Source organism: Lepisosteus platostomus, chromosome 21, assembly GCF_059453375.1.
Source record: "Lepisosteus platostomus isolate fLepPlt1 chromosome 21, fLepPlt1.hap1, whole genome shotgun sequence".
Lineage (NCBI taxonomy): Eukaryota > Metazoa > Chordata > Actinopteri > Semionotiformes > Lepisosteidae > Lepisosteus > Lepisosteus platostomus.
In genome coordinates this window covers 18,497,845-18,525,843 of record NC_142631.1, presented here as the reverse complement: position 1 = coordinate 18,525,843, position 27,999 = coordinate 18,497,845, and the positions used below count along the sequence as shown (strand labels likewise).

Genomic DNA, 27,999 nt, shown 5'->3' with positions numbered 1-27,999 from the left:
AGAAAGCATGACAAGTTTTGGTGCAAAAGATTTATTTAAAGTGACTGGTACATAAACAGGATAACATGGAACTAGAGCAGTGCCAAGTAAAAGAAAAACAAAATGAGGCTGGCTAATAGTGAGAAAGCCAACCAAACAAAAACCCAAAACACTCGGGTCTTTGGCATCTGAAACCCTGGCTAACCTTAACTACCCCCAGCCAGCCATATAAAACAAAGGCACTTGCCCATCCTAAACTAGTGTTTCTAATACAAAGACCAATGTACCCGACAACTTCAACTACGTTCACTTCAATACACTAGGGAACTACAACCAAAAGCAAAAAACAAAAGATGACAAAACATACTACAAAAGAACACAAAGGTTGATAACATGTTAGGACAAGGTAATTGCAAAAAAGTTCACACAAAAAAAAATGAAGCCAAAGCTAGACAAAAAAAACCCCAAAGTAAAACATGAGAACTGAAGAAAACCAAAGCCGAGCCCATCACAACCAATGACACCTTCATTCTAAAAACCTCTACATTACAAAGAAAATAAAGTACATTTTCATTTCTACACAACTGAACAAGGCACAAACCACCCAGGGGCAAAATCTAATAACTTTCATAAACCCAAACCATTAAAGTTTTGTGCTTTACATTGTCAATGCCCAAAAATATATACCAAAGCTTAGATGCCTAAAGAATGCTAATAAACATCCTCTACTTACATCAAATGTACCCAAAAAGTAGGACCTGAACCTCCCCAGTAGTAAAAAAAAAAACAATTGTTAAACCAATCAATTAGGGAGCAAAATGTCCAAATAAAAACTACATGAAAAAGCAGATCCAGTGGCACAATGTACTTAATATAATTAACAGCAACTTATGTTGATGGTGGTGGTACAAGAAAAAAAATTGGTACTTTTTTATTAACATCCCATACAGACAAAAAGACATTCAATAGACGACAACATTCTCTGGCAAAGTATTTACAAAGCCACAACACAAAACAAAAATCCTCTCCCATGACAAGAGCTTTCTGTGCAGGTACCAAAAAAAGAGCCACACTCCGGTAAACTTTTCCTAAATGAGTGGATGGGATTAGTTTTCCTTTTATTCATCCCTACTTAATAGGTTTAATTCACTTTTACTCTACAGCCAAGGCAAGATTTATCTACATGTGTGCACCCATGCAAATAAATCATTGCTTGACCTTAGCCTCTCAAACTCTTTTCAAAATGGCTAAGAATGTGCAAAGTAGCTACCAAGTTACAAAACTTGGAACTCTTTCTCTGTTTCTGCACCAAAAGTCACTGTCTCCTCCCTGCCAGGTGGCTCAGGTGCTGGAGTTACAAGCCAAGGTCCTAACAGCCATTACAAGGCTGGTGTGCAGAGATTCACTCAGAGCTTCACAGCTCCTGTTGGACCATCAACAGCACCTGAACCTCTTTCCAGCCCACAATTAACCCAAAAAAGACCCCCCCCCCCCTCATTTTTTTGCCTGTCATTAGAAACTTCTACAGCAGCTTTAATGATCCTCCGATGTGCCCATTGGCTTCTGGGATGGGAACAGATTCATCAAGATCTTTGCAGACAGAACCCACTACCCAGTCTGCTGCATCTGGGCTCCAGTCCTGGTGAAGGTCTTCTTGGCAGCAAAGGCCTGGTCATCCCCCTGACAGCAAAGAACCTGAAAAAAAAAAACTAGACCGAGTCCTCTGCACTAGTCAGAAATAGTCCAGCCTACATTTCCACTTCAAACACCCAGTTTGACCTTAACTACTATAAATGTTCAGTACCACCTTTTCAGGACAAACCAACAAAACCACCCTAAAATGTGATAAAGCAAAAACAGAGTGCAGAACTCAAGTCCATTTCTAATACCTTGTTTAAAGCATTTAACATTCCCACACAAGTTCCCAAAAACAGCCAATTAAACCTCTCCCTTCCCTCAACCTTGAGGAACTAAATTGTTCTTGAATACTTACCAAGGACATAAATCCACTTGCTTCTCCTCCTAGGTGTGCTAGCTTAAGACAAGACAATTAAAACAGTTAACATTCTCAAAAATGCAATTCCTCATTAAAAATGCAGAGTTTCAGATTCCTCCACATTCCTCTGATAACAGGATCTTTCATGTTCATTTAATGTGTAAAAAAGTTTAGGCAAGAAAAAAAAGTTGTTTGTACTATACAACTCCCATGCACATGCCAACAGCTGCCTAACCAATATACTCAATTATCTAACTTGACATGCAATCTCCACAACTGTACCTAAACAAAATCAACATATACCCAAAGTACTCAAATGAAACCCCCCCCAAGTACCCAGTGTACTCAAAATGAGAACTTCTCACTCACCTGACTGGATCCTCTGATGCTGCCTTTAACTTGCAGTCTTCAGACAAGCACACCACTCTAGCAGACCTTCACTGAAAGACCCCAGAGACCAGCCCCATCTGTGCTCCACTCCTGGGCGATGAAAAGACCTCCCTCTGAAGCCCAAGCTTGCTCATCTCCTCTAGCAGCATAGAGCCTGAAATGAAGAGAAGGATTCAGACCAGGTCCTCTGCACTTCTTAGAAACAGTCAAGCCAGCATTTCCACTCCCAACATGAACAATGCAGCACCTGTCCAGGACAAACCAACAAGAAAACACCCAGCAGAGAGCCAAGAAAAACCCCCTAGTCAAGGGTTCTTGGCACAGGATCCAGTGCAGTTCCTCCCCTGGGAGAAGAGCAGGTCCTGTGCAAACACCCATCAAGAGAACCTGGCTGACATGTGGTCTCCACAGAGCTGTAACCAGCAAGAAATCAAACTGAAGTTAGCAGCTGGTGTGCCAAGTCACCATTGTACTGCTCGGTATTTAAGTGATTAAATCCGATGCAAAGCAGTAATTGCCTTACAGAGCCAGTCAAGTGCACATTAGTATACAAATGCCTCAACCAAACAGGGAGGAAAAATTACCCAGAAGAAAGCCCAAAAAAGCTTCACCTCTAGAAACAGTTCAGCATGTTAAAGCGTGACGTTCTACACCAGAAGAGATCCAAGAGCTTAACATGTAGCCTACTCCAGAAGAAACTTTTCAGCTTCAGTAAACAGTTCTAACAAGCAAATACTAAAAGGTTATATAGCATCAAGTTTGAAATGGATAAGGTTAGACCGGAAAAGAGTGAAACTCACCTCTGCTCCAGGGACATGTCCTCTATTACACCACCCTTGCACCTGCTCCAAGATCCATGTGCATCCAGGAATTTCAAGGACTGCTTGCAGCACCTCTTCACTTTCTACTGTTCAAACCACAGACTTCATTGCTTACCAATGGGCATCAACCAGTCACACAGCTGGTATCCAGTGAGCTTCCTCTGAGCAGGGTCCTCCAAGCCTGTCACTGCACTGTGCATTCAGCTGGCCAGGAACTGCAGAGCACTGATTGAACTATAATCAAATGCACAGATCTGCATCACTGCTGACCCATCTCAGGAAAAACAGCTACACTTGCACCTCCTCTACTTACCTTCAAACCCACCTATACCTAGGCCTCAAGAGTGCACCGATTAGAGTGAGAGCAAATAACATATCCACACCGAAGATGAGGGTTACAGCCCAAGCACGTCATCAGGCAGTAGGATGATTGGTTTACCCACCACTCTTTCCACCTTATTCAGAGGCTCGGGACTTTCTGTAGATGAGAACTTGAAGCAGGTGGATCACCTCACCTTACTCAGGACAAAGCTAGCCTCCTCTCTTCTGAGCTGGACCATCATGCAGCATGGCATCATGGACACAGACACCACTAACATTGACAGTTCTGGATCTTGTTGCAATACTCCAGGACAGTTCTCACCCTGGACTTAGATGCTGTTGCTTCACTTCCTTGAGATTAGCTTGGATACTGGCTGAAACCAGAAATGAAAACTAGTCAAATCGGTTGCAAAAGCAAAAAAGTAGAAAATTTGAGACACCCAATTAAAAACCTCTAGCTTAACCAACTGAGCCTTATAACCAAGATACATGATTGTTACCAAATCCATTTAAAGTAGTTCACCACGTAGATGTGCTGCACATCTTACCCATCATTAAAATCCAACCACCACTACCGAAAAACAGAACTGATTATGCAAAGCTGCATAGCCAAATAAAATAGTAATTGTCAATCTCAATCTTCAAGAGACCCTAAAAATGCATACCTAGTGCAGCAGAATTTGCCTTAAACTCAATTTGAGACGAGCCACTTCTGATTTTGCAAAAGTAACAAAAATTCAAAAACAGCAAGGATCCACAGCAGTATGAGATCAAAACACTATCAATCTTCAGTACCAAACCGCTACAGCCTTAACCAAGGTGAAAAGGCTTTAGAGCTTAAACAAATTAAACAATTGAAACAAGAGTACATAGTACTCGAAACTGATTGATAGGGCACCACGTGGATTGAGGTCTTTGAGCTGCATCACACACTTGACCATCATGGAGAGAATACTTTGAACACATACCGATTAACCCATGGTCAAACTAAGCCTCATATTCCTCAATGACTAGAAACACCTTTAAAAAAAGCTTTCTAGAAGATCAGCAGAACCACTTAACCAAGTTTCACAGCCAGTTTTACACCAATAACAGGTTTGTGCTCATGGTTAAAGTACACATCCAGTATAAGAAAGTCCAACAGTCTTCATGTAGCTCTCTCCCTCACAAGGCACAGTACACAACCACTTCTAATAAGCTGGAAACTCACTCCCCTTTGTGCACTAAACCTCTGACAGGACTTTGCTGGACATTCACAGAATAGTCTCACTGGGTAATCAGGAAGACACCATACTCTTAGTTCCCCCTTTAATTTACTTAATTCACTTCTAAAATTTCAATGTAAGATTTAGTTACATGTGTGCACCCATGAAATAAATCTTACATACTGACAATTCTCTAATTTCCCCAGTCATACCATATACAATTTTGCCAAATCCTCCCCAGTGCTTGCACAACACTTTCAGTATTTGACTTCCGTCCCCTGATTAACCAGTACTTATGCTACAGTGACACTATCATTAAGGCTAAAAAAAAAACAAAGAACCCCAGCAGCTCCAGGCTACATCAGAGTCCCCTCTTACCTGGAACAAAGTCAACTTTGGCTCAATCAGCCAGGTGGCTCAGCTGCTCCTGGGAACAACCATCAAAAGGCTGATGTGTAGAGCAGCAGTCGGAAAAGAAAGCTGCTCAAGTGGTGTCAAGCCCACAGCTGCCCCACACAACCTCCCCAATCTACTCTTGAGTGGTAAGGAACTCACTGATCTGACTGGGTCTCAGACATGGTATTTCACTGTTTGAAAACATCTCCAAGGAGTCTCCAAGAGGAGGAGGCTGCTGGTGCTACAACTGCTTAAGCAAGAAACATCAAAACAAAAGCCTACAATAAAGAAACCCACAGTTCAACAGGAAGCTAAACTTGCCCAGTGAATCCCAAAACTAAGCCTAGTACAAAAGTGAAAAGGCATTGCATTTGGAATTTGCTAGCAAGACACTCACACCTGACTCCATATAAAGATGCATTTAATCAAACACTATAGTTTGATGTTTCAGTCATCTTTGATTTGGGAAAGTGTAGAGAACCAGTCACAAGGTGCAAAATGCCAAAACTCACCAATGATTAGACAATGTTCTGCACAACCTTCCCACGTGTTTAATACTCACAGAACACTCCCGATATCCTTTCGGACGGCCAATACTATTCAATGGAAGCGTCCATCAGCACTCTTTGCATTCAGGTGGACAGGGACTGGGGAGCACAAATCACAGCATTCCACCCTAAATCACAGAAACATTCCAGAGACCAAGACACTCTTCTCTTGAGACTAGGAGCATCTTGTCTTCAACCACTGCCACGTGCACCAACTGTAAAAGAAACAGAACTAACCACTCCCATCCTCCACACAGAGGGGACCAGGTTGTGCTGTGTAGGCTGCTCCCAACTTTAAAAGCTCTCCTCACACTGACCTGAATCTCTCCTTTGCTTACCTTCAGCTCACATTGTTCACTCGGCGCAGCCCAAGTTCACCAGCAGTAATGCTTCCTACTCCCCCGTTCTCAGTCTGACAGCTGTCACCTGCTCATTGGAATACACAGTGTAAAAAAAGTATTTCAACATCACTATCTTGCATCACAACACTGGCTTGAATACTGAAGATGCCCAACGGATTGCTACAGTTAAAATTAGTTGCAAAATCAAAGATTCTCAAAATATTCAATTTTCCATGCAGTAAACTAAAGAATGCTTGGCTTTCAGATTGTCCTGCATCTCTGACCCTGATTACAGGGTCTTTCAACTTCAAGTACAAACTAGAAGTAGCCAAGAGTTTGTCATACAACACTATGTCCCATGCCAAAAGCCATCTGCCCAGTACACATAAATATACCCCATACAACAGTCTACACAATTGTACGTGAACCCAGAGTACCCAGGTGTATGTACTGTACCCAATGAAAATGTTCCCCATGTAGCTAGTGTACACATTGTAGTCAAACCTGAATCCTCTGATGTTATCAATGACATTCAGACTTGGAACAAGCTCCCCACTCCTCCAGTAGACCTTCATAGAAAGAGACCGGCCCCATCTGCGCTCCACTCCTGGTGATGAAAGGTCTTCCCTCAGGAGCACAAGCCTTCTCATCCCTACTGGCAGCAGAGAGCTTGAAATGGAGAGAAGGATTTAACCCAAGTCCTCTTCCTTTCTTAGAAACAGTCAAGTCCGCATTTTCACTACCAACAGGGTCCAAGTCAAACCAACAGGACAACACCCTGCAGAAAACAAAGGAAACCCCCCAGTCCACTGTCGTGCCACAGGGGAGCAAGTGCAGTTCCTGTGCAAACACCCATCAAGAGAACCTGGCTGACATGCTGTCTCCTCAGAGTTGTAACCAGTAAGGAGTCTGATTCATCAGGTCACAATTGAACCAAAGTGATTTATTTACGTGTGCACCCATGAAATAAATCACATACAAAGCACTAATTTAGTCTTTGAGAGCCAGAATGACAGCCAGTCAAGTGCACGTCAGTGCCTCACCCAATCAAGGAGCAAACATCACCCAAAAGAGACAAGACAAATCCAAAATTACACCTCATTTCCAAGTGGATAGCATGTTGCAATGAGGTTCAAGAGTTTAACACTAAGCCTACACCAAAAGTACCTTTTCCTCCATTGTAAAATTCTTACAAGTGAGGGGGTTGTTTGATCAATTTGGACTAAGCAACATGAAAGATATCCGAAAGAGAAGCTCACTCACCAATACTAAATGGTTAGAGCATCAAATTTGGTTTGGATTAGGGAAGACAGGAGAAGAGTGAACTCACCTCTGCTCTGGGTAGTGCAACTGCTCCAAGATACATGGGCATCCAGGAAATGTAAGGACAGCTTGCAGCATGTCTTCGCTCTCCCGTTTTAAAGTTCTGCACTTTATACTCACGGTAGGGCATCAACAGGTCACGCAGCTAGCATCTTTTCGGCCAGCCAGTGAGCTTCCTCGAAACAGGATTCTCCAGGCCTGTCACTCCACACTGTGCATACAGCTGGCCAGGGACCGGGAAGCACATCACTGCTGACCAAATGCACAAAAAGTTTGACTTGCAACTCACCTTTACCTTGGCCACATGGGTGCACTGATTGGGTTAGGATCAATGATCAGGTCAGCATTGAAGGTGCAGGTTATAGGTTAGGGTCAGGAATTTCAGGCAGTGGGATGATTGCCTTACAGTCTGTGAGTCTTAATTTAAGCTGATAAAAAAAAATTGAGCAGATGCATCACCTCAGCTTTATCCATACAATTAGTTAATTCACCACATAAAAGGATCAATGATCACTAAAACAAAACACTATTTTCATCCAATAAAGCTCAGGGCTACAGTACATCTGATTACACTGGCTTGCAAAAAAAAAATCTAGAAAAATTAAAACCTCAAAAGAAGCTATTACTCTTACCTACCACAGTAATACTAACATTTTAAAAGTAAAAAACCACCACAAATCACAGGAGCGTCTTCACCTGCTGCAGCTGGGAACACACTGGCTCCAGGGCTGCCTTATAAAACTCCTCAGGGCGATTAACAGGAGCCAATCCCAACCTGTGCTCAGTGTCCCACCTCCACACCCCCACTGTTTCCAATTCAACACAACTGCTTCCAATGACTAAACTAGCACTTACCACCTCATCTGTTAATCAGATGAGATTTGGATAATTATTGGACTACAATCAACCATAGAGAACTTTCCCACCACTATTATCCATTAGTTATCTCAAACTAAAAAGGAAATTAACCTTTATTTAAAATAAGACAAGACTGGAGGAACAAAATTACTTAACCATGTTTTCAGCTTGGGAAGACTAGAGAAAGGTATGATATCTGAAACATACTTGAAGTAAAGCAGAAATATTAACCAGTACAGACAATTCTTTCCATATGACTTAATTACATGCAGCACTTTATGGTCCCAGGAACTAGCATGGAAACTGCCGAGCAAGAGACTTTAAGGCAGAGGTCTTAAGTCTGAAAAATTCCTTATCTGGAGCAAGCACAGCACTACCCATTGATTCAAACCAGTTTTAAACTGATACAATGCATGTAAAACCAAAAGATTCAAGCAGGAGGTGTCCATTCGCCTTAAGCTCACATCTCCTACCACTATATGGGTACAGAGTAACAGATTCCACTCTTAGACTCCATCACAGATAAGTACAACTGACACCCCTGCATGTTGTCACACTAAGTCCTTCTGGACCCAAGGCCTGCTCATCCCTTCTGACAGCAGAGATCCTGAAATGGAGAGAAGGATTTAGTCCAAGTCCTCAGCACTTTTCAGAAATACTAAGGAAGCTCAACCCCAAATCCAGGATCGCGCTGAACTTGCAAAATGTTCAGTATAGCACCTGCCCAGGACAAGCTAACAGGGAAACAATGTAGAGAGCAGAGAAAACCCCCCAGTCCAGGGCTCTTTCCACAAGGAAAAGATCCAGTGCAGTTCCTCTCCCTTGAAGAGAGCAGTTCCTGTGCCGACACCCATCAAGAGAACCTGGCTGACATGCCATCTCCTCAGAGCCTCAACCAGTAAGGAGTCTGCAGTGTGCCAAGTCACGGTTGTACTGCAGTGTATCCAATGTGATTTACTTACATGTGTGCACCCATGAAATAAAATCCCATACAATGCAGTAATTCAGTCTTTGAGTCAGAATGGCAGCCAGTTCAGTGCATGACGGTGTAGGAGAGCTTCAACCAAGCAGGGAACAAACCCAGAAAGAAAGCCAAAAAGGTTTAACACATTAAAAACCATGTCATTTGCCACCAGAAGATATCCAAGAGGGGGGGTTGGGTGAGTGAAACCCACCTTGTCTCCAGGCACAGTGTCTTTCTAGACACTACCCTTCCATCTCCTCCAAGATCCATGGGCATCCAGGAAACTTGAGGACAGCTTACACCTCTTCACTTTCCCCACTGTTCAAAGCAGAGGACTTCCATTCTTCAATAGCTTCTATCCACAAGCAGTGAGACTGGCGAACACATTTAGCCATCCCCCTCGGACCACACCTACACCATCACCATCTACCTCATTGTAATTTATTAATTGTACGTCTCCAGTCATTGTTTACACGTCTGTATTGTTCACAGTCAAACTGTCTGCATGTTTACTTGCACATTGTCTATTGTTTGTTTGTACATTGTCTTGATGCACTGTTTGCACTTTGTTTTGTTTTTTACACTTGTTTTATAATCGAGAGACTTTCTGTAAGTAAGAATTCCATTGTACCAGTACCGGTTACATATGGCAATAAAGTTCAAGTTCAAGTTCATACTCACAAATGGACAACAGGTCACAAAGCTGGTATCCTTTTAGCCAGCCAGTGAGCTCCCTCTGAACAGGATTCACCAATCTTGTTTCTCCACACTGGATTAATCTTGCCAGGGATTGGGAAACACTGATCATTGTACTAAAATCAATTAACAATCCACACCAAAAGATCTTGACCTACACCTCCCCTCTACGTACCTTCAAACTCACCTTTACCTTGGCCACAAGAGTGCACTTGAGTTAAGAGCAATAATTGGATCAGCATTAAAGACTCTGGCTGACTGGATTACTGACCAGTATTTTCTGCAAACTGCCCATCACAGAGCAGCCAAGGTCAGGGATTCAGGCAATAGTTGAAATAGACACAGCCTTCCGCTTCCTCAACATTCTTCCTTTGACACGGCAGACGTCCAGGGAAACTGGATCCTTTTGCAATATTCATTAACGGTTGTCAACAGCTCACTAGAATAAACATGTAGCACCAAACAACAACAATGAATCAAATTCAGTGCATCCAACTCAACTCCACCCCAATCCTGATGGATCACGGATCCTAACCCTCAATGCTGGATCCTTACTGGCTGTAAGAAAAAACAAAACAAATCCTTGTCCTGCTCACCCAGGACATAGATGCCCTTGCTTCTCTTCCTTGACATTAGCTTGCAAACTTCTGAGGCAAGAGATTAGAATTCTTCAACTTGCTTCCCCGTGCCACACAAATACTCAGATCTTTAGGTCAATTTACAGAAGACTAACATTCCTAAAGTAAAGGGGAAAAATAGTTAATGGAAGATATTTTTCCCCATCTGGACATAGGGTACATACAAGTACATCTAATGCACACCTAAATAAAACTACCAGTACTTCTACATAAAAACAGTAACAAGTTTACAGTACAGAGAATTGACAGACATTTCAAAGTTGTATACCCAAACAAATAGTGGTGGACAATGCTTTAAGAAAATGCCTCGACACACAACGAAAGAGGTGCAGTAAGTTTGCATTTACTACAAAAAGAGCAGAAAGTCCACCCCCACCTCCAAAAAAATAATTAGGTTCCACAGCAGTACAAAACCAAAAACATTAACCAGCTTCAGTACCAACAGCAGCAGCCTTGACTGGAGTTCCATAAGAGGGGAACGGTTTGATTTTTAACACTTAAAGTTGATTTCAGCCTTCCAGCTACAGCATGCTCTATACCATTAGGGAGATTACAGCTTGTACATATGCAGAACAAGCCATTGGTAAAACTAAGCTTAACATTCCCTAATCAAGTCATTCAAGTATTCTAAGAGGTGTAAAAATAGAAATAGTTTACTACCATAGTATCTTGTATGGTCACAGGTCAATACACAGGAGCCAGGGAAAAATATGCAGTATAAAACCAGTTTAAACAGGAGCACAAACAATGAAGTCCTCCAGCACAAGTAAGTTTCCATACTGCTCTCTCTCCCTTCTCACAAGAGAATACATACCACTTCAATCACCTAGAAACTCATACCTCCCCTTTCTGCACTAAACCTCTGACAGCATGGCTTTTAGTGCAGATAATGGGGAAAAATACAGCCTCACTGGGCTAAATCAGGAAGTCCACCTTACACTAGACTGGAGCATAGGTTTCCCCATTTTTTAATTTAATTCAGTTCAGAATTTCAGTCAATGTTAGATTTATTTACATGTGTGCACCCATGAAATAAATCTCACATACTGTGAATCTATTTTTCACTGGTACCCTTAGCAAAATAATTTAGCCAGATCTTTCCCTGTGCTTGCACAACACTTTCAGTATTGGACTTCCATTCCTAATTTACCACTTCATTTAAGTTAAAAAACAAAGAACCCCAGCAACTACAACTAAACAAAGGCTGTAAAATCAGGGACCCCTCCTGCCTGGAACAGTCAGTTATAGCTTAACCAGCCAGGTGGCTCAGGTGCTCCTAGAAACAGCCACCCCAAGGCTGGTGTGCAGAGTGGCAGTCAGAACAGAAAGCCACTCCTACCTTTGAAGGAGGATCAAGCAATGTCAAGCCCAGAGCTGCCCCACACACAGTCACCCCGGTCTCTACTCCTGGGTGGTAGAGAACTCACTGAGCAGCTCTGACAGGGTCCCCTAACAGCTGTTGTCTTGGTTTAGTAACTAAGAACTCCTCAAGCAGATCTTCACTGAAGAGAAAGCATCCTGTCTACAGTGTACCACATCTGCACATTCCTGGCAAATAAAGGTCATCCCTCTAGGAGCAAAGGCCTAGTCAACCCTTCCAACAGCAGAACCTGAAGTAGAGATTTAGATTTGATCCTCTTCACTTTGAAACAGTAAGAATTTTTACTCCCAGTACCAGTTTAGTACTATACATGTCAGTATATAGTACAGCACCCAGAAGATAAGAAAACCTACACCTCAAATTAAACCAACACTCAAACATGATAGAAAAATCACCAGAAGTCTTCCAAAACTAACACTAAGCCAATTCTTAAGGGTAAAAATAAATAAAAAAAACAGGATACAAGAGTGAAACTCACCTCCTCCTAGACACTACCTTTACAACTGCTCAAGATCCATGGGCATCCAGAATATTCAAGGATTGCTTGCAGCACCTCTTCACCTTCCACTGTTAAAACCACAAGACTTCAATATGCACAGGTGGGCATCAACAGGTCACACAGTGGGTATCCTTTTAGCCAGCCAGTGAGCTTCCTCTGAACAATTCTCCAAGCGGTGTCTCCATACTGTGCATTGAGATGGCCAGGGATTGAGAAGCTCCGAGTACTGCAGTGTAGTTTAACTCACAGACAATCAGAACCACTGCTGAACAGCCTTATAAAAAGCTGGTCTGTGCAGTTTCCACACACCGTTCCAACAAAATCTCATCTGGAAACTCCACCAGCATCCTCTCCTCAAGTGAATGTGCTCATTGTCACCATCTGCCTCTCAGAACAGCACCTGAAGGAGACAAGGGCAGCAAAACACTGATGGCCACCCCACTGCCACAGAGAGGGGACCAGAACAAGTGCCATACAGACTTCTCCCAGCCTTAAGAGCTCACCCCGCACTGACCTGCATCTCCAGTTTTCTACAGTCCAGCAGAGACTGGAACATCAGCATGTTGGACAGAGAAGGGTCTTCCCTGATGTCCCAGTGAAACTGTCAAGTCAGGATATAAAGCCTTTCCTGTTGCCAGTTTGAGCTCTACGAAGAGATCACAGTATTTACCAACAAGAGTTTCATACACTAAAACAAAATGTATAAGTGTTGGGGAAAACTAAAAATTGTCTAAACCAAAAGCAAATAGAGACTTCACACTAATCTTAACTTCACTCCATACTCTCAAGTATTGACACTTCTTAAAGTTTTTAAAAACACATCTTTGCAAAAGCTTTACAATTCTTCAACAACTCCTGGTTAAAAAAAGCATAGCAAAATAATTTACCTTATATAATATGACATTAAAAACTAACAACCACCACTCTAATAACATAAAGCCTCTCTTTTACCTGCTGTAGTAAGAGACAAAGAGAGCCAGACACCCACCCTCCTGGGCTGCCTTGTTAAAAGCCTCATGATGACCTCACGGCTGTAGCTAATTCACCAGGGGCCAATCCCAACGGCTCCTCAAAGGGCCACTACCAAACCCCCAACGCTCCTAATACAACACACACCTGCTTCCAACGACCAAACAAGCATTAGCCAGCTAACCTATTGATCTCTCATCCCAAAGCCAAATTAATTTCCAAATGACTACCAAGAACACTTGTTAAATAGCACCCTGCTCCTGTTATTCAATTAGTTGCAGTTTCTTAGTGATTAAACCACCTTTTTATCCCTTCAAATTTCACTCATAAATGGTGAAAAGTGACTTGAAGCCAAACTGCAAATTATTCAAGATCCTTAAAATGTCCTTAATATAATTTCAAATGTTCAAAGTGTATATATATATATCCACACTGTATATCACATATATAAACACAACATGTTTGGTTGTGTAACAAAACATAACTGCAACCTTGATATTAACTTAACATAAAATTTTATTTGGTCAAAACCATCACTAATCACACAGAAAAAAAACACAAGAAAAAATAACACTCCTACACTCCTGAGGAAAAAAAAACATTAATTAAAAAAGTTAATTTATTTGACAAATGAACATGGTGGGAGTACAATAAGTAATGGTTGGGCTCTTAAATTTCACATTTATATCTGCAGATGACTAGAAACTCATCTCTCCTACATATGTGTGTGTTTACAAGGCTGTTTTTTTATTCAGTTCAGTTTATTTGTTATATACACAAGTACAATTAAATCCTTATTCACATGTATGGTCCTATAAAAAGACATTAAGGAACACCCCTTTTAACTGTGGGTTAAACCTGTTTCACAGCCACTACGACTGTCACCTGTGGATGCTTTGCTCCTCTGTTTTTGCTACATTCCAAGGGGGAGGTGCCAGCCCTGCTCAGGGTATAAAACAGATTACTCCCTTTGCTCCTGTTTCCATTCAGTGGTTCAGAACAGGGGTGAGTACAGGCTGCTCTGTGGGGTAGAATATGTTCTTGAGATTTGCTTTAAGTTTACAGGGCTGAACTAGTTGGCTTTTCACTTTCCCGGGTTAAAGGGGACTACCACTCCTGGACTGGAGCAGCAAGTGTTTGTATTGTTGCTAAATACTGATTTAAATGACTTTTTACAAGGTTGTTTAATCAAACACTTGATTATGACCATTTAGTTTGCATTCCTATAATAGTATAATCATTATATTTCATAGGTAAAATATAACTAGTATACTTTTCTTGATTACCTGGTAGAAAGCAGCTGAGCTGCATGAAGCCATCTCTGGTGGACTATTGATACTGTAGGTGGGTACCTGCATCAGCATGCGCAGTCTGCAAAGGAACAAGTAATATGCGTATTCCATGCTGAAAAGAGAAGAAAGAAAACACATTTCAACTGTGAAGCCTTCTTTTTGTTTCCAATTGATTTTGGCTTTTTTTTTTGCTTGGAAAACTGGTTTTACTCAGGTTTCTTGTGGAGGTGCCAGCCCAGCTTAAGGTGTAAAAAGTCACTGCTCCTGTGTTCATTCAGCATTTATAAAGTGGTGACATCTGGCTGTTTTTGGGACAAGCCTCTTTGTCAAGTGCTGTTTTTCTCTAGTTGACTTTTTTAATGAGTGGGGGCTCTTAGATTCGTTCACTTGGCTGGTTCTAGTAAACTGACTGGAGTGCCTGTTCCTGATGGAAAGGTCAGGATACTGTGAGCTGGGTAGGTACACTGTAGCAGTGTCCATTTTCCTTCATGTGGAATCCTTCTGTTAAGCTATGACACTTTCCACCTGCCCACCAAAGTGAGGGTTTCCCAGTTTATTGAAAATAACTTTTCCTGAATCTTGGGAAACAATTCCAGTGGCTCTTAACTCTAGAGAAGTGGTTCCCAATCCTGTTCCTGTTGACCTTGTTTCAGCTCAGCCCTTAGTTACACAATCAAACCCTTCATTGACTTTGGTTTGTTCCCTGCTCTTACTCATGTTGGAGATTTAAAGTAATATATTGTAAGTTAAATAAAGTCCCAAAGGTGTGCAGGTCACCAAGACTTGGAACTACTGCTATAGAGCATAGATACCCTGTCTTGGCCCGACAAACTTACTCTTCAGGTTTTCCATGTTTTTTTAAAGAATTGGCACCTAATGAGCAGTGTTAACCAGAGCTGCTGTCCTTGTCCTTCATTTCCCAGCTGGAATGAACCAGGGTTTGGGAAGGAGGACCCGTGGACCCCTGTGAAGTGTGATCCTGAGAACAGGAGGTGCTGTACTCCTGCCATTGTGGGAGTCCCAAACAGTGCTTAGCCACATCACGGAGGCAGACGCCTTGGGTTCTTTCAATAAAGGGCTGGGTAATATGCTTATGCGATTACACAAAAGCTATATAACCAAAATAACTTATTTGTAATTTTCCTTAATTGAACAACCATAAAATACAGATATAGGTGTACCTCTACCCTTGAGAAGGATAGACTATGGCTTTGACTACTAAACTTCAAATGGCCTATCAATAGTATCCCTTTTCCTTACCTCATGTACAGCATCAAACCCTGGGAGGTGGTTCATCTTCAGTGCTTCTGTCATTTTTGCAAAACGTGATGCAGAGCTTTCTTCCTGGTGCACACTGTTCTTTAGTAACACTTGCATCTCGTGTAGAGCATGGAAAAGGTGAGTAAATGTACTAGTTTCCCTGAATCACAGATTCAACTGCACAGGTTATAACTGTGTAATACTGTTTACAACACATACTAGTTTATGCCAAGTTTTGAACTATAATGGCATTTTAAGTGATTGATTCATCAATGGTGTAGTTTTTTAATCTGTTACTATTGTCTTTTTTTCCATAGGCAAGTGTACTATTCTAGGTTTATAAAAGTTATAAATTTTACCATCTTACTTGAGTGCAACATGTAACACTGCAAGTGTTAATCCAAGGGCTCAGTACTGCAATTAAACCGGGGGGGAAGTGGAGGTGAACGCTGGACACATTCCTACTGGAATAGTGCTCTATAGGCAATATTAAAATTATCTTCCGGTTTTAAGGCTCAGCAGTGGAAACCAATCTTGTTCACTTTGCAATTAACTCTCTTGTTCCTTTACAACCAAAAAACGTGGACAGCTTCCTCCTCAAGCACTTACTAGTTTAAAACATGATTTTTTAGCTGCTGTGGTACTAGTAATACATACCTACTACCTGCAACTACAACCAGCATGTGGTGGCAGTGCCAGATGAGATTAAGTGTCAAGTAGAAGTTCACACCCATGTCTTTCCAGGATATAATCTGGAGTTTAACTGCCTGCCTATGCTGAAACAAGCCATCAGTCCTTTAAAATGGTAACTATCATTGGTTAAATGTTTGTTTTGTTTATATAGTTAACTGACTGTTTTAGAAATGAAGCTTTTCCATTGCCTTTCCAGTCTGACCTTGACAGAATCTCACTACTCTTTACAAAATCCACAAGGTGGCCAAGATCAATATTGTCTTCTGGATCTGTAGCAGCTTCACATGTGCACCTCAATGAAGGCTGACATCAGTAAGGAGGAATTGAGACCCAGTTTAATTACTGCAGTTTAATTTAGATCTCCTGTACCTATTGGGTGGAAGAAAAGTGATTTTTTGTGTGGAAGTGATTTCAAAAGCTAGGGCAAAGCCCACAGAGCTCAACCAATCGTTGACAATGTGGCAACTGCTTTACCTCAAATGTTTGTCTTCAGAGTACAAAAAAAGTATGAGAAAGCAGTTGGGGGAAAAAATACTCAACTCCACTTACATATTAAAATGTACCTTCTTCCACTGTTCTCTTTTGCCCAGTCCCACACAACCTTCCTTAAAATACAGGAGAAATGGTTTTGCTCAGAATGTTCATGACTAGACTAACCTATCAAGTTTAAGTTGTTTTCTGATAGTGGTAGGTTTTGCACCATGAAATTTGAAAATGCTAGATGTAAGTAGGTTACCTTTTTTCAGAGAGAAGTAATGTATTTATACATATTGTGAATTTTAAACATACAATTAAAGAGTGTGTTTGCATTAAAGCTTAATTAAAAATATTATGTGCGATAGCTTATGTAAAAAGCAAACAAAATATACAAAAGTGGATGACTGTAAAAATTAAGGTACAACAGAGTTCCTCACGTATTCAACCCTGGGTTCAATTTTAACTTGGCAATATCACTCTACACTGCATCTCCTGTTCCAGTTTGCTCTTTCTCCAGGCCTTCACTCTGCACTACAGCTCCCAGTTCCAAACCTGCACTCCAGTCTGCACTGTGGTTCCTGGCCTTCGCCCTGGAGCTCTGGCCTATTTTCTGCTGGTTCTCTTGCCTGAGTTTCCAATCTACGTTGGGAGGCAGCCTTCATCCTCTAGGACCCCAGGGCTCCTCTAGTGCAGGCACATTTCATTCTTACGTCAATGTAAACCATCCAATGAAATTAGCAGGTCTCAACCAACAGACTCACAAGTAAACCAGAATGAACAGTGGAAGAAGAGTATTGAGTGAGCTATCATGATCCTCACTGCCTACTCAACCATAAGACAAATCTCTTAATGAGCACTAGGACTGGCTAAAGAAATTACTGTTGTTAATAAGGTCCAAATTATAATTGCTAGACTTGGACTATGCAGAAAGTGATAAAAATTGAAGTGATTGTCCAAAGTTTGAGGAGCCAGAGGCTTCACTTCTGCTCAAAGTGACTGGGGAGAGACTGTACTAAGAACCCTGGGCAGTAAGTGTGGTTTTAGAGCAAAGCCATTAAAATACAACTGGATCAGTGGGAGGAAATGAAAGGGCTCTTTCACACAGCCCTCTGGATTAATTCTCCCCATCGAGCCTTTTCAACGGCAGCCCCTCACAGCAGGGGAATACTTTTTCTGACCCCCTTGAACAACAGGGGGTACGGTTTTCATCTACCTCAACCTGCTTCCAGTGGCCTTCAGTTCAATTCAATTTATATTTATATAGCGCCTTTCACAATAAGGTTGCCCCAAGGTGCTTAACAATGCAAGTAACCAGACATTGTGTGATTACAGAAGACAATGGAGGAGAGGAACCAAAAACTCCTTGGTAAGGAGGAAAAAAAACTCTAGGGGTCCAAGGTCAACTGGTTGACCAACCCAATTTGGGCATGCTAACATTATATCATTTTGAAAAAAAGAAATAAATTAATGAGGGTATTAATCCATCCATCCATCATGTCTTCTATGTGTCAATACTCCATGCAGATCTCTGTAAACCAGTAAATTCCTCCTACATGATAGCTATATTCACAATATCCCTTGTGTTTCGATGGCAGTGATGCAGCATCCAACATCCGGGCGCCATCTGGACATGTGGGGAGGAGAATAGGATAGTTGGGTCAGAACAAATGTATCTACCTGGTGGACCAACACAGAGACACACAGTGGCATGTACAGCAGCACCACCAGCCATGGTTGCAGCAGGCTATAATGTAAGGTGTGAGTAGGCTAAGCTGAAGTAATGGGTCTTCAGTCTAGATCTGAATACTGAGATTGACTCGGCCTCCCGAACATGGGGTAGGAGGCTGATCCATAAGCTAGGGTCCCTGTAACTAAAGGCTTTACCATTCTTAAACTATTTCTTTAAGTTACTCAAGTATGCCTGTTTCTTTCTCTTTTCTGCCTACAGAACATTGTTATAAAGTGCCTTGAGCATGCTCTGGCCTGAAAGACGCTATATCAGCATAAAATGATTGAGCCTCATTAGACTGGTGTAAAAGTGAACATTCACTGGAAGCGTCACCTAATAATGTAGCTGGCATTGCAGTAGCATTTTATTTTTAAAGATCTCACTCATACACAGGGATTGTCTCATGTTTTCTCATTTACATGCAAATAATTACATGAAAAAACATTACCAAAGAAAAACTTGATGGCTTTAGTACTTCAGAAATGTAAGTACTTGAAAAATAATTGGTACTGTTTCATCACCGACTTACAAATCCTTTTGGCAATCGATTTCAGTACGTCTCTTATACCAGCCACACGAGACAATGAATCACTGAGTGGATGAAGCCGTTAGACAATGGATGGAAATTTTCAATGGAAAGCAGTTCATCAGCTTATTAAAGTTTTATTTATCTCATATTCCTTTTTCCTTATATTTTTCCACTTTTTGCACAAATTCAAAATGATTTTTTTTCCTGAAACTAGTTAGAGATCAGAAGCTCTTGGGATCCTAAGAGGTGACCACTGTATTTAAACATGAAAGAGTTTTCTAAATTAAAATAGATCAGTGATTCTCAAACTGTGGTACGCGTACCGGCAGTGGTACGTGGAGTGCCTCCAGATGGTACGCCAAATGACCCTGGAACTGTGTAGTGTGCACTGAAAAATCGGGACGGGTTTTAATATTTTGTATTTTAATATGTGTCGAATACGCAGCCTACGTACTACGATACAGTGCGTGCTAATACTGCAGTGGACACAAGAGATACTCTGTAATTCTATACCACTCTATAGGAATGTGTGCTACGGATGCAAGTGACCAATTGTATTTAAAAAAAGCTACTGTATCTCCAGCAAATAGGGAGAAAGGAGAATGTGCGTGATTTTGGAACAATGCCAACATTGTAAACACAGGAATGCATAGAAATACGTGCTACGAACGCAGGTAACCTTGTGAACACACGAAAGCGTGATAACAAAAAAATATTTAAGAACTGTTCTAATTTGAGAAAAATACACCGAGCGTCTCTGTGTTTCGCTCCCATGCGCATGAAATAAAAACTTAAAATAAATACGGAAATAAAAACGGAAATGCGGAAAAATGCAAGCTTGCGGATTGCTAAAGCAGGTAAGCTACACTATTTTTGAAGAACCTTATTTACCATTGGCAAAAGAGCTGACACGTATTATGTGTAGAGAAAAGGCTGCTAAACAGCTCGACCTGCTGCCCCCCTCCCCCAGTCATTCATAGAATTATTGAAATGAAGGATTATATCAAAAGTACACTGATAGAGCACGTTAAGATGAGCAGATGTTTTTCACTGCAATTAGATGAGTCTGTAGTCGATTTGGCCAATTTGCTCGTTTACGTTAGATACGAGTTTGAGGGTATGTCCCATGAAGACTTTCTGTTCTGTAAACCGCTACCAACAGGAACTACAGGAGAGCACATATTTCAGCTTCTGAATAAATTTATCGAAGAGAATGGCCTCAACTTGATAAAATGCGTCTGAGTTTGTACAGACGGTGCTAGAGCAATGACAAGCCGACATAACGGTGTAGTTGCACGAATTAGAGAGGTTGCTCCAGAAATTAATGTACGCATTACAACATCCACCGCGAGACCTTAGCCGTCAAGAAAATGCCTGACAATTTAATATCTGTTAGACTCTGTTGTGAATTGTATCAAGGCTCGAAAAATTAATTCACATCTCCTTTGCTCAACTAAACAGGCACACCCCTCTCACTGAAATGGTGCTTTTTTATAATGTTAATGTTTTTTTTTCTGTAAAACACTTTGAGAAGCCACCTTTAAAGGTGCTATATCAAATAAAGTTTATTATTATAATATTTATTATATGTATTTGTGAGTATGGGCACGTACACTCATGTTGGTCATTGAGAATTTCTGGGGTTCCTATGAGATAATGACTTGTAGGTGGTACTTGGATGCTTTGGTTGGATTAGGGGTGGTACTTGGTCCAAAAAGTTTGAGAACCACTGATATAGATGATAAATGTGACTGTAGCCCTGAAACTATTCAACATGTATTTTGGTTATGTCCCAGGGTAAAACCTGTCTGCACTGAGTTTCAAACCTATATTAAAATAGAGACCAATATTGATATTTGTTCTGAAGTAATACATCATGTTCAATTCCAGCCCCATCAAAAATGATACAAAACTATCCTTTGTAATGAACTTTATTAGGAGGTCACATTATCATGTACACAAAATTAAGTGGTCTGGGAAGAATCCTTTGTCTGAGCACTTTAAAATGGATGTAAAGGAGAATCTGCAGACTATTTCAGATTGTAAAAATATGAAACTGATGTAGATAATCTTTATTTAATTTGTAAAAACTTTTTTCAAAATGTGTATTTATTTTGTAACATGTACCCCTGACGCTGCTTTGTCATGAAATGTACTCTTGTTTGTATTGTATTCTTGATTGTTTTAAATAATTTAATAAACTATTAATTAATATTTTTTTAAAAATAAAAACTATTATATGAATATTCTGTTCAAAACTTTAAAAGGTGAAATTTTGCTTTATGGCCACCAAGTGGCGCCATTGGCCCATCAATGTAAAAATCAGAATTTCTTTTTCCAGTTTAATTCCACCGATCGGCCAACAGAGGGCGCACTTCACTCGTCCTACTGCTTCTGTTGAATTAAAAATTACTTACACTTATATAGGGCTATACTGCACAGGAAAATTGAAGCCTGTGCACTGTGGACTTGAAAAAAACTATGTTGTGAAAATATAAATGGATTATTTATGAGAAAATGTTCAATTGTCTGGTGGTAAGTATTTGTAATATAGGATTGCCCATTTCTGTTCTAAACACGAGATGGAAGTTTAACATGATAATAATAATGTTAATGTTTCTTTATTAGCCCTATACAATTTCTTGCATTAGGAATTCGTCTTTTCGCGTACCCCAGCTTTTCTCCATGGAGACACAGACAGGGAGAGAAGCTTGGGGTCAGAGCACAGGGTCAGCCATTTATACGGCACCCCTGGAGCAGTTGGGGTTTGGGGCCTTGCTCAGGGGCTAGTGGAGTAGGATACCTCTGCCGGCTGCGGGATTTGAACCGGCAACCTTCCAGTCACAGGTGCAGATCCTTAGCCACAGAGCCACCGCTCCACCAGGTGGAGGGGTGGGAAATGGCTGAAAGAAGTCTTGCCATGCTGTATTATTAATAGTAGTAGCAGTATTGTCATATTAAAAATTGTCAGACTCAACATATCCAGCATAGCGACATATTAATAATCTCACACATCAAATATTAGAGGACTATTCCTTTATACCTAAAAGCTTTCAGTTGTTGGACAATGAAAAGAGTGCTTGTAGGAATCTTATTACTGTTATAAACTCATTACAAGCTAATTGATATGTATTATGGTACTGTACTGTTGTTGTGTTTTATTATTGTCATGTATGTTTCATGTTTGAGCTTTTGATGTGCAAAACAAATTACCTTCAGGGCACTAAAGATGAATTCAATCCCTTCATTCTTACTCATCACAATTCACAGTTGCATTTTATTTTCATGCGTAGGTAAAATAAATCGTAATATTGGCATCATATGTACTGGCAACCACACTACTGTCTAATTTTGGTGCTGATCTTAATCTTGCGGTTGGGTTGCTGATTTCCTTCCAGACAGAACTCAGGGGCTAAGAGTCAACAATACTTTGTCTCACAAGTTACATTCTTGCACAAGTGTTTCCTGAGGATCTGTATGGTCTTCCTTTCTCTTTGTTCAGTATACAATTTGTAACATATTACCAGTCGAGTACGACACAGATTTGCAGACAACTCTGTTAATAGTTTCTTGCAGGCAGGTGTGTGGGGTCATGGGCCAACTATAGAAGATTTTGCCACCTGGTGCAAACAAAACTACTGCAAGTAAGATCACTGTCAGCTCAGCTCGGGAAATCAGCGTGATGGACTGTGCTGTAAGAGTGCCTTCACTTTTAGGCCACACTCAGCTCAAGAGAACACAGCAGCACAGGGACACACTGACACAGCCCAGCCAGCTGCATGACCTGCACCAGGCACACAGATGGGCTCCAAACAGCCACGAATGCCAAAGAGCCCTAAAGACAAACTTCAAACAAAATAAACTACATTTCAAACCTCGAAGAAGGCTCCACAGCCAAAACATTGTTTTCTTTCGTCTCTTTATAGCAGGGAATAAACCCATTACTTGATCCCTTACATTTCAAAACGCTCTGTATCAAACCAACAAGTTGGGCATAAATTTAAACCATGTTTTTGAGAAACTAGCCTTAAAATCAAAATGACTACATTCATATGAAACACACTCAGAAACAATATCAAATGGTTTGATACAGAGTGCAGAAACAACTGAAGAGAACTACCAGAACTAAAACAACACCACACCACTCTGAACTGCGCCTCAGATACTGTGAGATGGTTAGACACTACATGCACACCCTAAAGAAGATAAGCACATACACAAACAGACAACTCTCAGACCATGAAAGAACTGTGGCCAAGACACAGTCAACAACACCTGACCCAACTGCAGCTCAGACCTGCAGCAAAGCCTGCTCAAACTCCTCAACCTTGTCCTGACGGCCGGCTGTTTCCCTGAGGCCGGGAATCAAGGACTGATCACGCCCGTCTGTAAGAATGGAGACAGACTCGACCCCAACAGGTACCGAGGCTTCAGTGTGAACAGTAATCTGGGTAAGGAACTCTGTCGTATCTTGAATATCTGATAACCGGCCCTCCTTACTGAGCACAATGTCCTGCATTAGAGTCCGACTGGCTTCCTACCAAACCGCCACACATCCCATAACATTCACACCTGGGCTCCGATGGCCCATCTGGACCCAGAACAGCAGAGCCTGGCACCGCTGGAGCAGCACTGTCACACCTGGGCACTGCCAGCCCATCTGGACCCAGAACAGCAGAGCCTGGCACTGCCACACCTGGGCACTGCCAGCCCATCTGGACCCAGAACAGCAGAGCCTGGCACTGCTGGAGCAGGACTGTCACACCTGGGCACTGCCAGTCAATCTGGACCCAGAACAGCAGAGCCTGGCACTGCTGGAGCAGGACTGTCACACCTGGGCACTGCCAGCCCATCTGGACCCAGAACAGCCTGGCACTGCTGGAGCAGGACTGTCACACCTGGGCACTGCCAGCCCATCTGGACCCAGAACAGCAGAGCCTGGCACTGCTGGAGCAGGACTGTCAAACCTGGACACTGATAGCCCTTCTGCGTGAGACCAGAGTCATTGGTTCCCAGAACAGATCCAGATCTCAGGAAAACAGTTACAACTTCACAGTGAACAACAACACTTTGAAACACATACTTCTAACAGACAATCAGTTCATCTGGGAGTTTTCCTGGCAGTGAAGTCACTGAAGGAGAAGGCACACAGGGCTTTCCATGGCAGTAAAAAGAGGCTCTACAACATCAGTCCCCCAAATACAATTGGCTCTGAATATTCAAAAGTGCAATCGAACCCTTTACCCTATACTGCAGTGAAGTGTGGGATCCCCTCAGTGAGCAAGATTACACTAAATGGGACAAACAGCCTGTAGATACTCCATCCAAAAGAGTAAAAACATCCTCCAAACTGGAATGCTACAGAATCCTAAACAGACGATCCACACAATAAACACTAGCTGGATATTTGACCAGGCTAAGAAACAGCAAAGAGATACAGACCCTGTCAAGTACAGGTTCAGAGACACAATCAGGCCAGAGCAACTGGCTGACAAAGACCCGAATGTCCAGAGAGGACAGGCTGTGTTCCCATTGCCGAAAGAAAAAAAGGAAAGAGAGATACACTTTCTGCCGCACGGTGAGAAATATTCTGGAACAAGACGAACATTATTCACCAATAAAACAGATCATATCGCAAACCTGTCAGAATCAGAACAATGTCGAGTCCTGCTGGGAGAGAAATAATACAGTGTGTGATCTCCTGTCCCAGCCTGAGGAACAGTGAGCCTGTCTCTCAATAATAATAATAATAATACAGTGTGTGATCTCCTGTCCCCAGCCTGAGGAACAGACAGTGAGCCTGTCTCAATAATAATACAGTGTGTGATCTCCTGTCCCCAGCCTGAGGAACAGTGAGCCTGTCTCTCAATAATAATAATAATCCAATGTGTGATCTCCTGTCCCAGCCTGAGGAACAGTGAGCCTGTCTCTCAATAATAATAATACAGTGTGTGATCTCCTGTCTCAGCCTGAGGAACAGACAGTGAGTCTGTCTCTCAATAATAATAATAATACAGTGTGTGATCTCCTGTCCCAGCCTGAGGAACAGACAGTGAGCCTGTCTCTCAATAATAATAATACAGTGCGTGATCTCCTGTCCCAGCCTGAGGAACAGACAGTGAGCCTGTCTCTCAATAATAATAATACAGTGTGTGATCTCCTGTCCCAGCCTGAGGAACAGACAGTGAGCCTGTCTCTCAATAATAATAATACAGTGTGTGATCTCCTGTCTCAGCCTGAGGAACAGACAGTGAGCCTGTCTCTCAATAATAATAATAATAATACAGTGTGTGATCTCCTGTCCCAGCCTGAGGAACAGACAGTGAGCCTGTCTCTCAATAATAATAATAATACAGTGTGTGATCTCCTGTCCCAGCCTGAGGAACAGACAGTGAGCCTGTCTCTCAATAATAATAATAATACAGTGTGGGATCTCCTGTCCCAGCCTGAGGAACAGACAGTGAGCCTGTCTCTCAATAATAATAATAATAATAATAATACAGTGTGTGATCTCCTGTCCCAGCCTGAGGAACAGACAGTGAGCCTGTCTCTCAATAATAATAATACAGTGTGTGATCTCCTGTCCCAGCCTGAGGAACAGACAGTGAGTCTGTCTCTCAATAATAATAATACAGTGTGTGATCTCAACAGATGACTCTTGGGCATGTGCCTGTGTGTTGTTAGTTTGTGTGCTTTTCTATATATTGCCTGCTGCCGTGAAACACATCCACCTCGGGGATAATGAAGACTCCCTCTCTAAAGAAAACACAACGCATCTGAAAATGACTTTTCTACAAATGTTTTCACTCCTCTGGTGTCAAAGTACGGCATCTGCAGGAAGGGGCGACTTGTCCATCCATCGTCCAGCAGGCCCACTCTACAGCACATTAGACAGATGCCTGTGAAATCAGCACCTTCAGGCTGCTTTACAAATATATTATGTAATACAATGCGTATTTTTACGGTCACGTTAACTTGCACTGTTAGTGTGTGTTGTGAGTTCTGGTGTGAATGAAACATGGCTGCTGTGATCAAATAACATTCAGAGAAACTCCAGCTCTCAGTGTTTAAGAATATTAAACCTTTACTGACCACAGTGGTGTTGAAAGCGAAGCTCCACTAATGTCTGTCAGGAGCTCCTCAGAGCCTCAGCTGCAGAGACCGGCCTGGAGACGCCCATCCTTCTGACTTGAAAACTGACAGGTGATGAACAGGAAAGGTTTTTACTCGTGTGTCGGGACACCTGGAGTGACGGACTGGTTGGCATTGCAGCCCTGGCTTTCTCCTCAACTGGGATACGATCAGGTGGGGATTTTGTTTTACTGGGGGTTTAAGTGGTGCACCTTGACTTGCAAATTCGTTTTTACTTTATGACAGTTTTTTTTAGTTGTTTTAAAGAACTTACTGTTTTGATTAGATGCATCAGAGATTGTGACTCTGCTTTTAGCTTCCCATTCCTTCCAAACAAAGGGTCTTCTGTTGTAGAGAACAGCACAGCAGATCCAAAGCGAAGCGGGAGGGGACTGCAGTCCAGAGAAACCTTTAATTTTACAAAGAATGGAGGCAATTTCACACCTCTGGTTGTGCCAGAGGGTCCTCAGTGGAAGAGATACCAGGGTCCCCAGCACTGCTGTCACCTCTTCTTTACTCCTCCTATGCTAACAACTGTGTATCTACTGCTGTGAAAGGAATCAAGTCTGCAGATGATCCCACCAGAATAAAAAAAAAATCTGTAGAGGAAGGAGGTCACTGTTTTAATCAACTCCAAACAGACAGCACCCCAGGAACAAGACCCATGAGAACAGGGGCAGAGTATGCAGACTCCATACAGACAGCACCCCAGGAAACCAGACCCATGAGAACAGGGGCAGAGCATGCAGACTCCACACAGACAGCACCCCAGGACACCAGACCCATGAGAACAGGGGCAGAGCATGCAGACTCCACACAGACAGCACCCCAGGACACCAGACCCATGAGAACAGGGGCAGAGTATGCAGACTCCACACAGACAACACCACAGGAACTAAGTCCAGGCTCCCAGCGCTGCCACCCACTGCGCCGCCGTCTCTCACCTTTTCACCTCCACCTGCAGATCATGCCCAGTGAGCCCAGCGGTGTGAGGCTGGTGTCCAGCGCTGATGTGTCCCTGATAGTCCTGTCCCACAGCCTGCGAGTCACCGTTTCTTCCACAAAATACTCCAGCCAGCGCTTTTTAGACTAAGGTTTCTTAAATTTCTGTTTTTCTCGCAGATTAGATTAAAAAAGCCGCCTGTTGACCTGCTGGAGGTCAGACCCGCCCCGGCAACAACTACTGCAGCTCCGTTGCCCCGGCAACCACGTTTTATTTAACAAAGTAAAATAAACACAGGAGAAAAGTTTGCAAACAAGACAAGAGAGCTCAGAAACCCACAGACACGACGGCAGTGGGTTTTGTTTCTGTGTCGAGTGGATAAACCAGGCAGGACGAGCGCTGCAAACACACTAGAGTACACATAACACAATCAGGGGTACACAAGACTCCTGCTTTTTATACAAACAGGTTCAACAGGTCAATAAAGAGCAGGTCGGCACAGCTGTCATGATGTCTCATTTACAAAGAGTCTGAAGATTTGCTCGTCTCTTCCCAGAGCAGCTTCACTCCGGAGAGCAAGAAAGAGCTCCTGCCGAGTCCGTCTTGTAAGACAGACATAG

At 42.1% G+C, this 27,999-nt stretch overlaps 2 long non-coding RNA genes across 11 annotated transcripts; one reads left to right on the top strand and one right to left on the bottom strand.

Annotated features, from left to right (window-relative positions):
• Nucleotides 1-15: 15 nt before the first annotated feature.
• Nucleotides 16-26,494, bottom strand: LOC148644178 (uncharacterized). Of its 6 annotated transcripts, XR_015928817.1 has the most exons (13): nt 26,398-26,494; nt 14,612-14,729; nt 12,871-13,002; nt 12,336-12,756; nt 10,435-10,575; nt 10,110-10,277; nt 6,502-7,569; nt 5,995-6,082; nt 5,091-5,871; nt 3,166-3,881; nt 2,345-2,519; nt 1,973-2,014; nt 16-1,674 (listed from the first exon to the last, which is right to left on the bottom strand). It is a non-coding gene; the product is annotated as an uncharacterized LOC148644178 (long non-coding RNA). The 6 variants fall into 6 exon arrangements; XR_015928813.1 differs by lacking the exon at nt 10,110-10,277 and having other exon boundaries at nt 5,091-6,082; XR_015928814.1 differs by lacking the exons at nt 14,612-14,729; nt 26,398-26,494 and adding an exon at nt 13,244-13,327 and having other exon boundaries at nt 5,091-6,082.
• On the top strand, nt 14,242-17,935 carry LOC148644179 (uncharacterized). Of its 5 annotated transcripts, none has more exons than XR_015928808.1 (5): nt 14,242-14,330; nt 15,541-15,699; nt 15,889-16,015; nt 16,622-16,682; nt 17,565-17,935. It is a non-coding gene; the product is annotated as an uncharacterized LOC148644179 (long non-coding RNA). The 5 variants fall into 5 exon arrangements; XR_015928806.1 differs by having other exon boundaries at nt 17,549-17,935; XR_015928809.1 differs by lacking the exon at nt 14,242-14,330 and adding an exon at nt 14,983-15,072 and having other exon boundaries at nt 17,549-17,935.
• Nucleotides 26,495-27,999: the final 1,505 nt, after the last annotated feature.